The sequence below is a fragment of the Chrysochloris asiatica genome, unplaced genomic scaffold (assembly GCF_000296735.1).
Source record: "Chrysochloris asiatica unplaced genomic scaffold, ChrAsi1.0 scaffold00090, whole genome shotgun sequence".
Taxonomy (NCBI): domain Eukaryota; kingdom Metazoa; phylum Chordata; class Mammalia; order Afrosoricida; family Chrysochloridae; genus Chrysochloris; species Chrysochloris asiatica.
In genome coordinates this window covers 5863174-5875681 of record NW_006408608.1, presented here as the reverse complement: position 1 = coordinate 5875681, position 12508 = coordinate 5863174, and positions in this window count along the sequence as shown.

Sequence of the window (12508 nt, the reverse complement as noted above, 5' to 3'; positions counted from 1 at the left end):
GTACAGGGTTTCCGAGGGTGTAAATCTTTACGGGAGTAGAAAGCCTCATCTTTCTCCCGCGGAGCAGCTGGTAGTTTCGAACTGCTGACCTTGCGTAGTGGTTACGAATTGGGCTGCAAACCACAAGGTCAGCAGTTTGAAACTACGAGCTGTTCCGCTTGAGAAAGATGAGGCTTTCTGTTCCCATAAAGATTTACAGCCTCGGAAACCCTGTAGCAAGGGTCACTATGAGTCAGCACTGACTCCACGGCACATGACAACAACAATATTGTGAGGTGGTGGAAGTGGGAAGACAGTCTGGAAATGCTTGTCAATAGCTTTTTAAAAATTAGCAATTTCAATGCCAGGAATTCATCTTGAGAAATAAATCATTGTGTAAGGAGGTAGTTTCAACCCTGGGTGACTTTGTTTTTTTAAATGATAGCAGAAATATGAGAAACTAACAATGTATCCAGCAAGAGGAAATTGGTTTTATTAATCATGCTATTGTTAGTTGCTGTTGAGTGCTCCATCGGGTCTTTGAAAGCAGATCACCAGGTATGTCTGCAAGGGCACTTCTGAGTGGGTTCAAACTGCCAACCTCTCGGCTAGCACTTGAGCTATCAACTATCTGTGCAACCCAGGAATTCCATTATGGGTCCCCCTGGTGTGGTGCTATGGGATAAAGCTCTGGACTGCAAGGTTGGTGGTTCAAATCCACCAGCTGTTCCTCGGAAACCCTATACTGGGTCACTATGAATTGGAACTGACTCGGTGGCTCTTATCAACAACAACAACATACTAGAATATGGTGTCCTAGTGTGGCACTGTAGGATAAGCATTGGACTGCAGGGAGGGTTTGAACCGAAATATCAGCAGTTGAAACCCACCAGCCCCTCCTTGGAAACCCTATACAGAGTCACTATAAGTTGGGACTCAATGGCGCTTAATGTTCTACCCACTAAAAATTACAGTGTAGGTGACATACAAATTGTTCACTATGTATTAAGGTTTTTGTTTGTTTTAAAATTAGGTTTTACAAAGCCATATTATAATGCTGTTGTTGTTAAGTGTTGTTGATTCGGTTCTGACTCATAGCAACCCTGTGTAGGATTTCCAAGGAGCAGCTGGTGGGTTTGAACCGCTGACCTTGCAGTTAGCAGTCCAGTGCTGATCCTACAATGCCTCACCAGGACTCCTTTGTTGATAAAAAGTATGTTTATTCACAAAGCATACAAGAATGTCTGGAGATTACTGTTGTTGTTGTGTGCCATGGAGATGGTTCCGACTCATAGCAACCCTCTACAGGGTTTCCAAGGCTGCAAATCTTTACGGGAGCAGAAAGCCTCATCTTTCTCCCATGGAACAGCTGGTAGTTTTGAACCGCTGACACTGAGGTTCACGGCCCAATTCATAACCACTACGCTACCAGAGCTCCTGTAGACAGTAGTTATAGGGAGCCCTGGTGGCACAGTGGTTAAGTACTCAGCTGCTAACTGATAGGCTAGCAGTTTATTTAAGCCCACCAGCTACCCTGCAGGAGAAAGCCATGCAGTGTGCGTCCATGAGAGGACAGCCTTGGAAGCCTTGTGGGGCAGTTCTCTTCTGTGTCACAGGGTCACTGTGAGTTGGAATTGACGCCATGGCAAAGGGCTGATCAGTAATGCAGATGAAGAGATACTGGGCATTTATCACTTTCTTGGTGCTCATCTAATTTTACTAACTTTTGTTTAACGAACAAGCCTTGTTTTCATAACAAGAGAAACGTGTTTATTTGAATCTCTTAGGGATCTCCCCACCCCCTGCAAGAGTTTCTCTAGGTAAGACCTTTGTAAGCTGTAGAAGACTTTGTAAATCTTAGTCACTGTTCTGGTGGAAGGAGCCCTCGTGTTGCAAAAGTTAAGCCCTTGGCTCCTAACCGGAAGGGTAGTCATTCATTAGTATCCACTAGCCGCTTCCGTAAAGATGAAACCCATGGCCTTTGAGACCCCATGGGTAGGAATCGACTCTGAGTAGGAATTGACTCAGTGAACATGGACTTTTTTTTTTTTTTTTTTTAAGGTTTTTATTGTGGATTGAGTGAAAGTTTACAGGGCACATCATCAGTTTCACATTCAGCCATTCATATGACTTGCCGCATTACATTGATTACAATTCCCTCCATACATTGAACATGGATTTTTGATTTTTATTCCTAGTGGCTCATTTTCCTTTTCAATTTTGGGTCTCCTTTCCTAGGCTTAGGAAGCAGAGCAAGGTGGAAGGCACTATAGTTCTTTAAATAAAAAATAAAATAAAAATAAAAGCTCTGGTAGCGTAGTGGTTACGAATCGGGCTGCGAACCTTAAGGTCAGCGGTTCGAAACTACCAGCTGCTCCGCGGGAGAAAGATGAGGCTTTCTACTCCCGTAAGGATTTACACCCTCGGAAACCCTTTACAGGGTCACTATGGGTCGGAACTGACTCGACGGCACTTAACAACAACAACAGTAGTAAAATTCACCCTTTTTAGCATACAGTTCTCTGAGTTTTAACGAACATAATTCACATCACCACCATCACAACTAACATATACAACACCTCCATCACCTCCCAAAATACCGTTGCGTTGCCCCTTTGTAGTCACCCCATCCCTACCCTACCCGTCAGCCCCAGCCGTATCTCTTTTCTGTCCTTACAGGTTTCACTTTCCTGGAACTTCATATTAATAGGATCTCACAATAAGAAGCCTTTGGGGGCTGCTTTCATTTACTCAGCCTATTGCATTCAGGGTTCATCCATGTGTGTTTCTTCTGTTGTTATGTACAGACCAATTTGTCCAGCTCTTCACCTGTTGAAAGACATTTGAATTGTTTCTCGTCTTTGGTTATGACCGAAGCCACCATAAACATTTGATTGCAGGTTTTAATATGAGCACAGGTTTTTATTTCGTTTGGGTAAGTACCTAGGCATAGGACTGTTGAGTCATGCACTGAACATGATGTCCCTGGGTAAAGTGAAGGGTTGACACAGTGGGTTGAGTTAACTAAATCCACCCTGAGGTGCCTGGGAGGAAAGGCCTGGCAATCGTCTTCTGAAAACTCAGCTCTGAAAACCCTATGGAGCACATACAGGATCTCCACGAGTCAGGGTAGACTTGATGGGAACTGGTTATGGCGTGTGTGTTTAATATGAAATGGCCAAACTCATAAAGTTGCATTCTGATGTTCCAGGGGTAAAATGAATGAACCCTTGTTGGAAAGGAATGCATCCTTGTTGAACACCTAATGTGTACCACTCCCAAGAGGATGTGCACATACCCCCTCATATGCTCCTCACGCAGGTCTGGGGTAAAACGAGCTCTGGTCCTCATTACAAATGAGGGCCCACTAAGTGCGTAGCTACTCTATTTGAAGTTGGAGGGAGATCTGATGGGGGCTGTTTAGCCGCCTCTGTGTGCCCTTCTGCTCCTAAATTATTTTCCCATCAGCTACAGAATTTTTTTCAGTTCCGGTTTAGCTCTGACTCAGCTTGCTTCCATCTGAAGCTTTGGTTAGCACCCACCCCCAGCACCTCACTGTGGAAGGATATGCTGAAATATTGATAACATCCTCCACATCCAGTTTGAAACTTCAACAATTTGCCATGAAGGTGTAGTAGAAACAATGATGTCATCTCCCAGTTGAAGCAGGTTCAACCTTCCTAGGTCGCAAGATTCAGTGACTTCCTTCCCATGGTGACCTTCTTTCTCCCGACATTACAGGAGCGGAAGTGACAACGGGTTGTGTGTAGTTCTTAAATAACTTTTAATAAATCCTTTTTGTTTAAAGTAGTGCATACAAATGGTAAAAGAAAAATAAAATGCTGCAAAAGGGGTATCCTAGGAAAAAAGAAATCTCCCCTTATCCCAGACCCACAGCCCCTTTCCCCAAAAGATAGCTACAGTTGATGACTTCCTGTAGGTGTCTCTAGGAATTTTCTGTGCATGTGTAAAAGCTGCTTTTAGCATTACAGTGGTCGGGATTATTATGAGATTGTTGGGTATTTTAAACTTGTAATAACTCATCTCAGGGTCCTCAGGTGGCCTCTCAAAAACTCAGAATCCATTGGATTCTGATCCATGGTGACCCTGGATAGGACTTCTGAGGCTATAAATCTTTATAGGAGCAGAAAGCCTCATCTTTCGCCCATGGAATGACTTAGTGGGTTTGATCTGCTGACCTTGTGGCTAGCAGTCTAGTGCTTATCCTATGGGACCCATTAACCACTTGAACTTTTATGACAAGCATTCTATCTGTGTGTTTTTTTGTGGATGGTCAGTAGCTTTCACCAGATTCTCAAAGAGATCTGTGCCCCATTAAAAGGAAAGAGCCTCCGGCAGTGGGTGTAACACATTACACACCCATCTGTGGCAGATGAGTGAGGGGCCGGGAGTACTAGTTGTGACGTTATGTATTATCAGTCCTTGGTTTTGTAGTTGGGAGCTGGTGAAGTCATTGGTTTAACAGTTTTGTCTTGGGCTAGGTGTCCTTGAATGGCACAAACATTAAGCATTTGACTACTAATCAAAGGGTTGGCGGTTCAAACCCACCTTGGGGCTGGCTGGAAACCCTGCGTGGTGATCTGCTTCCAAAAAGTCACAGCCTTGAAAACCCTGGGGAGCTCAATTCTACTCTGCACCACATGGAGGCCCCATGAGTCAGAATCAACTCTAAGGTCATTGGTGGTGGTGTGTCTTGGGCTGAGAAGATCCAGGCATGGGCTGAGCCAATTGTGATGACGTTTCTGGAGTTCTGCAGCCCGGATCACCACGTGTCCTGCTGGGGACTGTAGGATCAAGCCCTGGAGCTGCTCCTTGGAAGCCCTATACAGGGTTGCTATGAGTCAGTACTGACTCAACGTTATTTAACAGCAACAATACACAAGTACATGTAGAACTTATGTTGGAAACTTTATAGCACGTGTATCCTGTTGCTCAGGATGAACCTATTACTGGGAACTTCACACAGAGGAGTGCCTACAGCTTGTTTCCAACAAGAAAGTAATCAAGAATTGTTGTTGTTGTTAAAGTACCATCGAGTTGGATACAACCCATAACGACCCTATATAAATGGTTTCCGAGGAGTGGCTAGTGAACTTGAACCCTCACCCTTGTGGTTCAAACAGACCTGCAGTCCAGCACATTAGCCCACAGCACCATTCCGGCAGAGCCGCACCTGGTTCATGTCATTGGTGCAGTCCATATCTAAGGTTGGGGCTAGAGGATAAGTAAGCCATCCCGTCACCCCTGTTCTGGGATGACCCTGCAGGAGGGTGGATGGGAAATAGTCTGAGCTTACAAGGTGGTTTTTTGGTGGTTGTTTTTTAAAATACAATTTAATATCCAATTTAATTTTTAAAAGCTTAAGGAAAAATAAAAGAGAATCAAAGCAGTTACTGTCAACTTCAGTAATTCATTTAAGTCATATCACCTGTTTTTGTTAAGTGACTCATGGAAATCCTATACGGAATCACTGAGCAGTGGCTTGTGGGATTGAATTGTCAGCCTTGTGGCTTATCCTACAATGCCACACCAGGACTCTAATATCAACTATAGTGGTGGTGGTTGTGTGGCATGGGATCTGTTCCAACTCAAAGCAACCTTGTATAGGGTTTCCGAGGCTGTAAATCTTTATGGGAGCAGAAGTGTAATTACTTTACAATGTACAGCTTTCACTTTTGTCAATAGTTTACATATATATATATATACACATTCTTTAGTGGAAGCAGAATACAAGGTGGTTTTGATATTAACTAAAATTTACAAAGCAAGCAATTACAATGTGCCAGGCATTCTTCTAAGCACTTTGCATTTATGAACTCACTGATGTTTGCCACAGTCATGGATGGGGAAACTGAGGCACAGAATATGCCAAATACTGTGCAACCATCTGATGGCTCAGGGGTTTGAGACACTCACCCAAGTGGCAAATCAGGGCGTTGGCAGGAAGGGAAGGTCTCTACTTCACACTACCAGTCAGGGACCCAGGCTTCTTTCGTCTTCACTTCTTGGTTTCCAGGGATTTGGTGAACTCTTAGAACTTGGCCTGCCTACAGCTACAAAGGGGGCAGAACTGGGATTTGAACTCATTGCAGTCTGATTCCAGCGTCTGCACTGTTAGCTACGACTCTGTGGTGATAAAAGGATCCCTGTTGACTATGCTCAGCAGCTAACTGAGGGGTTGGCAGTTAGGACCCACTCAGCAGTGCCGCTGGAAGAAGTCCTGGTGACCCGTTCCTATGAAATGACGCCTAGGAGACCCCATGGGGCAGTTCTGCTGGCACATGTGGCTGCTTGTTGTTGCAAAGTGCTGTCAAGTCGGATACGACCCATGGCGACTCTGTATAGGGTTTCTGAAGAGCAGCTAGTGTGCTTGAACTATGGGCCTTGCAGTTCAAACCAACTTTGTAGTTCAGCGCATGAACCCACAGTGCCACACCAGGACTGATGAGTGGAAAATCGACGTGACAGCGCTTAACAACAACAGGGTGAGAATGAGAAGATTTGGCTTTTAACTTGGCTTACCTGGTATGTGGAGTCCTAGTGTGGCACTGCAGGCAAATGCGCTGGACTGCAAGGTCAGTTTGAACCACCAGTGGTTCAGGCTTACCAGCTGCTCCTCAGAAACTCTTTACAGAGTCTCTATGAGTCAGAACCAGCTTCATGGCACATAATAACAACAATCACCTGATATGTTGAGTCCCAGTGTGGTGCTGTAGGATAAGTGCTGGACTACTAACCACAAGGTCGGTGGTTCAAACCCATGAGCTGCTCCTTGGAAACCCTATGCAGGGTTGCTTTGAGTAGGAACTGACTCAGTGGAACTCAACAAAAACATTAGAACTGAGGGTGGGTAGATAACTTTGGAGTCTGGAGAACATCTCCTTGTTGCCAAAGAATCATAGTTTGTTTTCTAAGGTGTTACTGTTGTTGTTAAGTTCCGTGGAGTTGGTTCCGACCCATAGCGACCCTATATAGGGTTTCCAAGGAGCAGCTGGTGAGTTTGAACTGCCACCTTGTGGTTCGAACCAACCTGGTGGTCCAGTGCATTATTTTCCAGCTCTACATGAGTAAATTCAAAAGACCTGTCTACTCTGTACTCAGTGAGGACTTTCTAGTTCAGCTACTTTAAGAAAAAAATCAAAGCCAACCTTAATCATGCCAATCAAACCTCTTGCTGTTCCAACTCATGGTGACCTAAGTGACAGAGTAGAACTGCTCCATAGGTGTCCAAGGCTGTGTTGTTGTTGTTATTGTTGTTATGTGCCATGGAGCCGGTTCGGACTTATAGCCACCCTGTACAGGGTTTCCCAGGCTGTAAGTCTTTACGGGAGCAGAAAGCCTCATCTTTCTCCCACGGAACAGCTGGTGTCCTTTTGAATTACCATGTTGGCAAAGAATGTACCATGGACAGCCACAAAAACAGACAGATCCATCTTGGAAAAAGGACAGCCAGAATGCTCTTTAGAAGCCAGGATGGGGAGACTTCATCGCTCGTATTTTGGACATGTTGTCAGGAAGGACCAGTCACTGGAAAAGGACATCATGCTTGGTAAAGTGAAGAGTCAGCGAAAAAGAGGAAGACTCGCCAACAAGCCAGCTTGAGAAAGTGGTGGCAGCAATGGACTCAGACTTCACAATAGTTAGAAGGATAGTGAAGGACCGGGAAGTGTTTCCTTCTGTTGTGCGTAAGGTAGGTATGAGTCAGAATCGACTAGACAGCACCTAAGAACAGCCAGCAATCTTGGTGGACGCAGACTGCCACAGCTTTCTCCCATGGAGGAGTTGGTGGGTTCAAACCACAAACCTTTCAGTTTGCATCTGAGTGCTTTAACCACTGAACATCAGGACTCCTTTGCTGTATGAAATTATCCCTGAAAATGGAAGCCTTTCCCCGCAAAAGTTGCACCTGAAGTGAATGTGCATCAGCCATGTTACTTCCTGATGAACGAATCACTTAAAAAGCCTATCCTCACCACTGACTGGGCCCTCCGGTCCTGCAGGCCATGCGCAGAGGTCTGGCCTCCGTTGATGAGAGTCAGCATCCGCTGAGGCACCTGCTGATACTTCACTGGCACCATGCCATTCAGTCCCCACCCCAGTCCTGTGAACATCAAACCCATTGTCATCGACTCGATTTCAACTCTTCGCAACACTATAGGACAGAGTAGAACTGTACCATAGGGCTTCCTAAGCTCTAATCTTTATAGACACAGACTGCCACATTGTTCTCCCACAGAGCGACTGGTGGATTCGAACTCCAAGCCTTTTGGTTCACAGCTGACTGCTTAATCATGCCACCTCCCAAGTCTATGAGGGTGACATCATTATTCCCCATATTTAACAGGTGCAGAACCCATGCTTTTAAACACTATGCTATGATGCCAGTGTGTTTTAAAGAAGCTGTTATCCCCAAAGTAAGCAAAAGCAGGGAGAAGCAAACAGAGGGTTTTGCATTTCAGCTGAAAGGAGGGCGGAGAAGGGAAGGATGGTTTTACTGATGAGAAATCGTAGAGGGCCTTTCAAGGAGAGCGCTTGAGAATGAAATGCAAGCTGTCTCTGTAGCCTCCACTGACCCAGTGTCATCTCAGCTGGGAGATTTTCAACCTGGAGACCTCATTATTTGTTGAGATTGCTCCCACCATCCTCCTTTGTTCAGACAACAGTCCTCTCTCCCTCTCACTACCTCGAATCAAATCTCTCACAAGGCATCTCTAAGTCAATTTTGACCCCGGCTAGAGCAGTATTCTGAGTGGTACCTACTGACACTCAGCCTGGAGCATCTGCCCAGGGCCTTTGCACTAGCTGCTGTCTCTGCCTGGGACTCCAGCAACCTCCTGTCTCCACACGTGCTGTGCATTTCTGATGAAAGGTTCCTCTTTAAGAGGTCATCCTCAATCAGACTGTTTAAAATTAAGCCAATCACCTTCTGAATGTGTTCTTTTCTTTAAAAAATGTATTATTGTGGTGAAAGGATATACAACTAAACATTCAGGGCTTTGAACCAGTTCATTCTGCTGGTTCAACCTTCTGAGACATTTCCTTTCTACCCCACATGTATGAGGGGGCTTCATAAAGCTCATGGAGAAATTCCATTATCTTTTGTGTGTGTGTGTGTGTGAATTATGTGATAGTTTACATGGGAGAACATTAGCTTTACATTCATCCTATCGTATAGTTTCATTGCCATGGTTACAGTCCCCTCTCAAGCCTATCCCTCAGTCATCAGCAGTCAGCCCCTCTCACTCTCTTAGTCTAAAGTCCCCAGCTGCTCTATCTCTCCATGTCATCACCTCTGCCTCCATCTCTGGCATCACTTTCTCTGGGTAGGGTCCTACACTCTGCTCTTCTCCCTTGATGGTCCCAGAGACCTCCACTCCTGGACAGCAAAGTCAACCACTCCCCTCCTTTTGTTATAAAACATCTACCTTTACATTTCCAACCCTCACAGTCAGTCCTGATAACAATTATTCACTATTGTACCACAAGAGTCCTATCCCCATCTCTTTTGATCAGCCCCACCCACACTCCATTATCTTTTAATTCCATGTTTTCATGAACTTTTTGAAGGCCTCTCATGCTGAATCTGAATCTACATTTTAACACAAATCAATGTCTGCACAGCCATGTTCATTGCAGCACTATTTACAATAGCAAAAAGATGGAGACAGCTTTCAATGCTCATCAGCAGAAGAATGCTAAAACAAATCGAGGTACATACATACAGTGGAATACTGTGTAGTGTAAGGATGACTCTGCGAAATCTATCATGATATGGATGAACCTGGAGAACATTATGCCGAGTGAAATGAGTCACTGTTGTGGTGTGTCGCTGTAATATCAGCAGTGGACTGTGAACCACAAGGTCAGCGGTTCAAACCCACCAGCTGCTCCTCAGAAACCCTATACAGGGTTGCTATGAGTAACAACAACAACAACTGTTGAGACAAGTTAAGAAAATGTTTCCTTGATACATGAAACATTTTATGTTGGTTACTAGGAGTGTAAGGGGAGGAAATTATTCTGGGGTTAGAAGGTTGTTAGGTGCTGTTAAGGTGGTACAAATTCACAGTGACCCCATGCACACCAAAACGAAACACTGCCTGGACCTGGGCCAACCTCACAATTGTTGCCACACTTGAACCCATTGATGCTGCCACTTTGCCAGTCCATCTTGCTGGGGGTTTTCCTCTTTTTCTCTGACCCTCCGCCTTACTAAACATGATATCCCTCCCCAGCCTAGAGAGTAGATACATGTTAACTTGGGTGATGGGGAAGACAACATACAACAAGAGGGAGGTTGGCAGAGGAAAGATGAAGATGGAGGGAGACACAGGGAGGAATGCAAGAGTTACAGTCAATAGAGGTAAATACTGTTAACTGTTGTTACATGGAGGGGATTGCAGTCATTGTAAGGAAACAAAGTGTATGACTTGTTGAAGGTAAAACTGATGATCTGCTCTGTAAACCGTCACTCAAATCACAATAAAAAGGTTTTTGAAAAAAGAAAAGTGGAAATTCTTAGCAGGAAGTTGAACCGGATTGAACCCATTCAAAGTGTTGACAACATTTGCCAATCAAATAATTTCTGCATGTATAATTCAGTGACATTGATTACATTCTTCAAGTTGTGAAACCACTTTTGCTATCATTTCCCAAATTATTATACCACTATTGGCATAAACACAGTGCCATCTTAGCAAAACACCCTTTGCCTCCTCCCTTTCACCCGGGTTGTTGTTGTTAAGTACCGAGGAGTCAGTTTCAACTCATAGCAACACTGTATAGGATTTCCAAGGAGAGACTGATGGATTTGAACCGCTGACCTTGTTGTTAGCAATCCCACTCCTTGGTAGCCATCTTTGGTTTCTATGTAGTTCCTTATTTTATGTGAGATCATACAGTATTTGCCCTCTGGTGACTGATTCGTTTGCTTCGTATGTTTTCAAGATTCATCCATGTTGGGCTGTGCATCTGGACTACTCTTTTATGACTGAGTGATATTCTATTGCATGTCTGTTCCCTGTTTTCTTTCTCCATTCATCTGTTGGCCAGTTCGGCTGTCTTCGCCTTTTGCGAAGGAAACAGGAACAATGATGCACAGGATTCTATTTCATTCCTGCCTTCACTTCTTTGGGGTATATACTCAGGATTGCCTTTATTCTTACATTATTTCCTGAGAATTCCTTGTTAACCTATTCCTTCACTAGTTTGTATGTCTGAGTAGCATAGAAGCTTTATGAGAACAGACCTTGTCTGAATGGTTCAGTCTGTATCTACCGCACCTGACACCTAGTAGTTGCTCAGTAAACATTTGTTGAACTCATGTATGCATGAAGTCAGCAGAGGTCTGTTATATGCAGAGTTCTGTGCCACTGTTGGGGAGTCCCAGAGAAATTGTAAAATAAAATAAAAAAGACAAAAAACACAGGTCTCAAGCCGTGATTGCTTAATTTAAAATGTAGATAAAATATGGAAGAAAAATTAACACCCTCAAGACCTCTGTAAACAGCCAGTAGCAGTTGGCTAGTTCAAATGGCCTGCATCCTCAGAGATCAGAGGAGAGTGCTGGGAATCTTCAGAGGGAATCATCAGGGAATCTTCAGAGAGAACGGGGAATAGAGGCTGGGTGTGGGAGGGCTAAGGCGTTAATGGTTAGCCTAGGGAGGGGAGAGGAGAACAAAGGCTAAGTGAGGAGAATGGGAAACAGACCCATTGGACAGGAGTCTTGTGGTTGCCATGGTCTCTCTCCTCGGACATGCCCCTGATACTGCACTGGCCTTTCTCTTGGGAGTGAGGTGACCATGTTTTTATCCATGGGATATTGTTGGTGCCTGAAACGGATCCTGTGCAAATTGGGTGCTCAGCAGACACTGAAATCGGAATTAAGATTGAGTGGGACAGACTGGGCTCTTCCGGAGGAGAGCTGGAGGCTCTGAGGGACCCCTGCCACGTTTTGATGGTTGCGCTGACGAGACTGGGAGAAAGTCTTAAACCCACAAAACCAAACCCACTGCCATTCAGTTGGTTCAGACTCACAGTGACCCTGGAGGACAGAGTAGAACTGCTCTGTAGGGTGTCCAGGGCTACTGGACACAGACTGCCTCATCTTTCTTCCATGGAGCGGCTGGTGGATTTGAACTGCCGACATTGTGGTTAGCAATCCAACAATTTAACCCACTGCATCCCCCGTGCCGGGAAAGCTTTAGAGAAATAGTCATTACAATTATTCCAGTCAAGCACATTCAGGAAGAGAGAGGAATAACTGATCAGAAGGCCTGGAAGAAAGAAGGAGCTTCAGCAAGCTTGGGAGAGCCACAGAGTGTGGGCATACATAAGGGTTACAAGGAGCCAACAGGAGATGTTAGGGATGAGGCTGGCCAGGTGTGAGGCAGTAGGGAGTGATGGGGGTTGTGGCATAGTGAAGGGCACCCCTATCATAGGGCACAGCTGACTCAGCCCCAGCTGCTTGATGCATGTGAACATTTGGGTCAGGACCACCAGCTTTTCA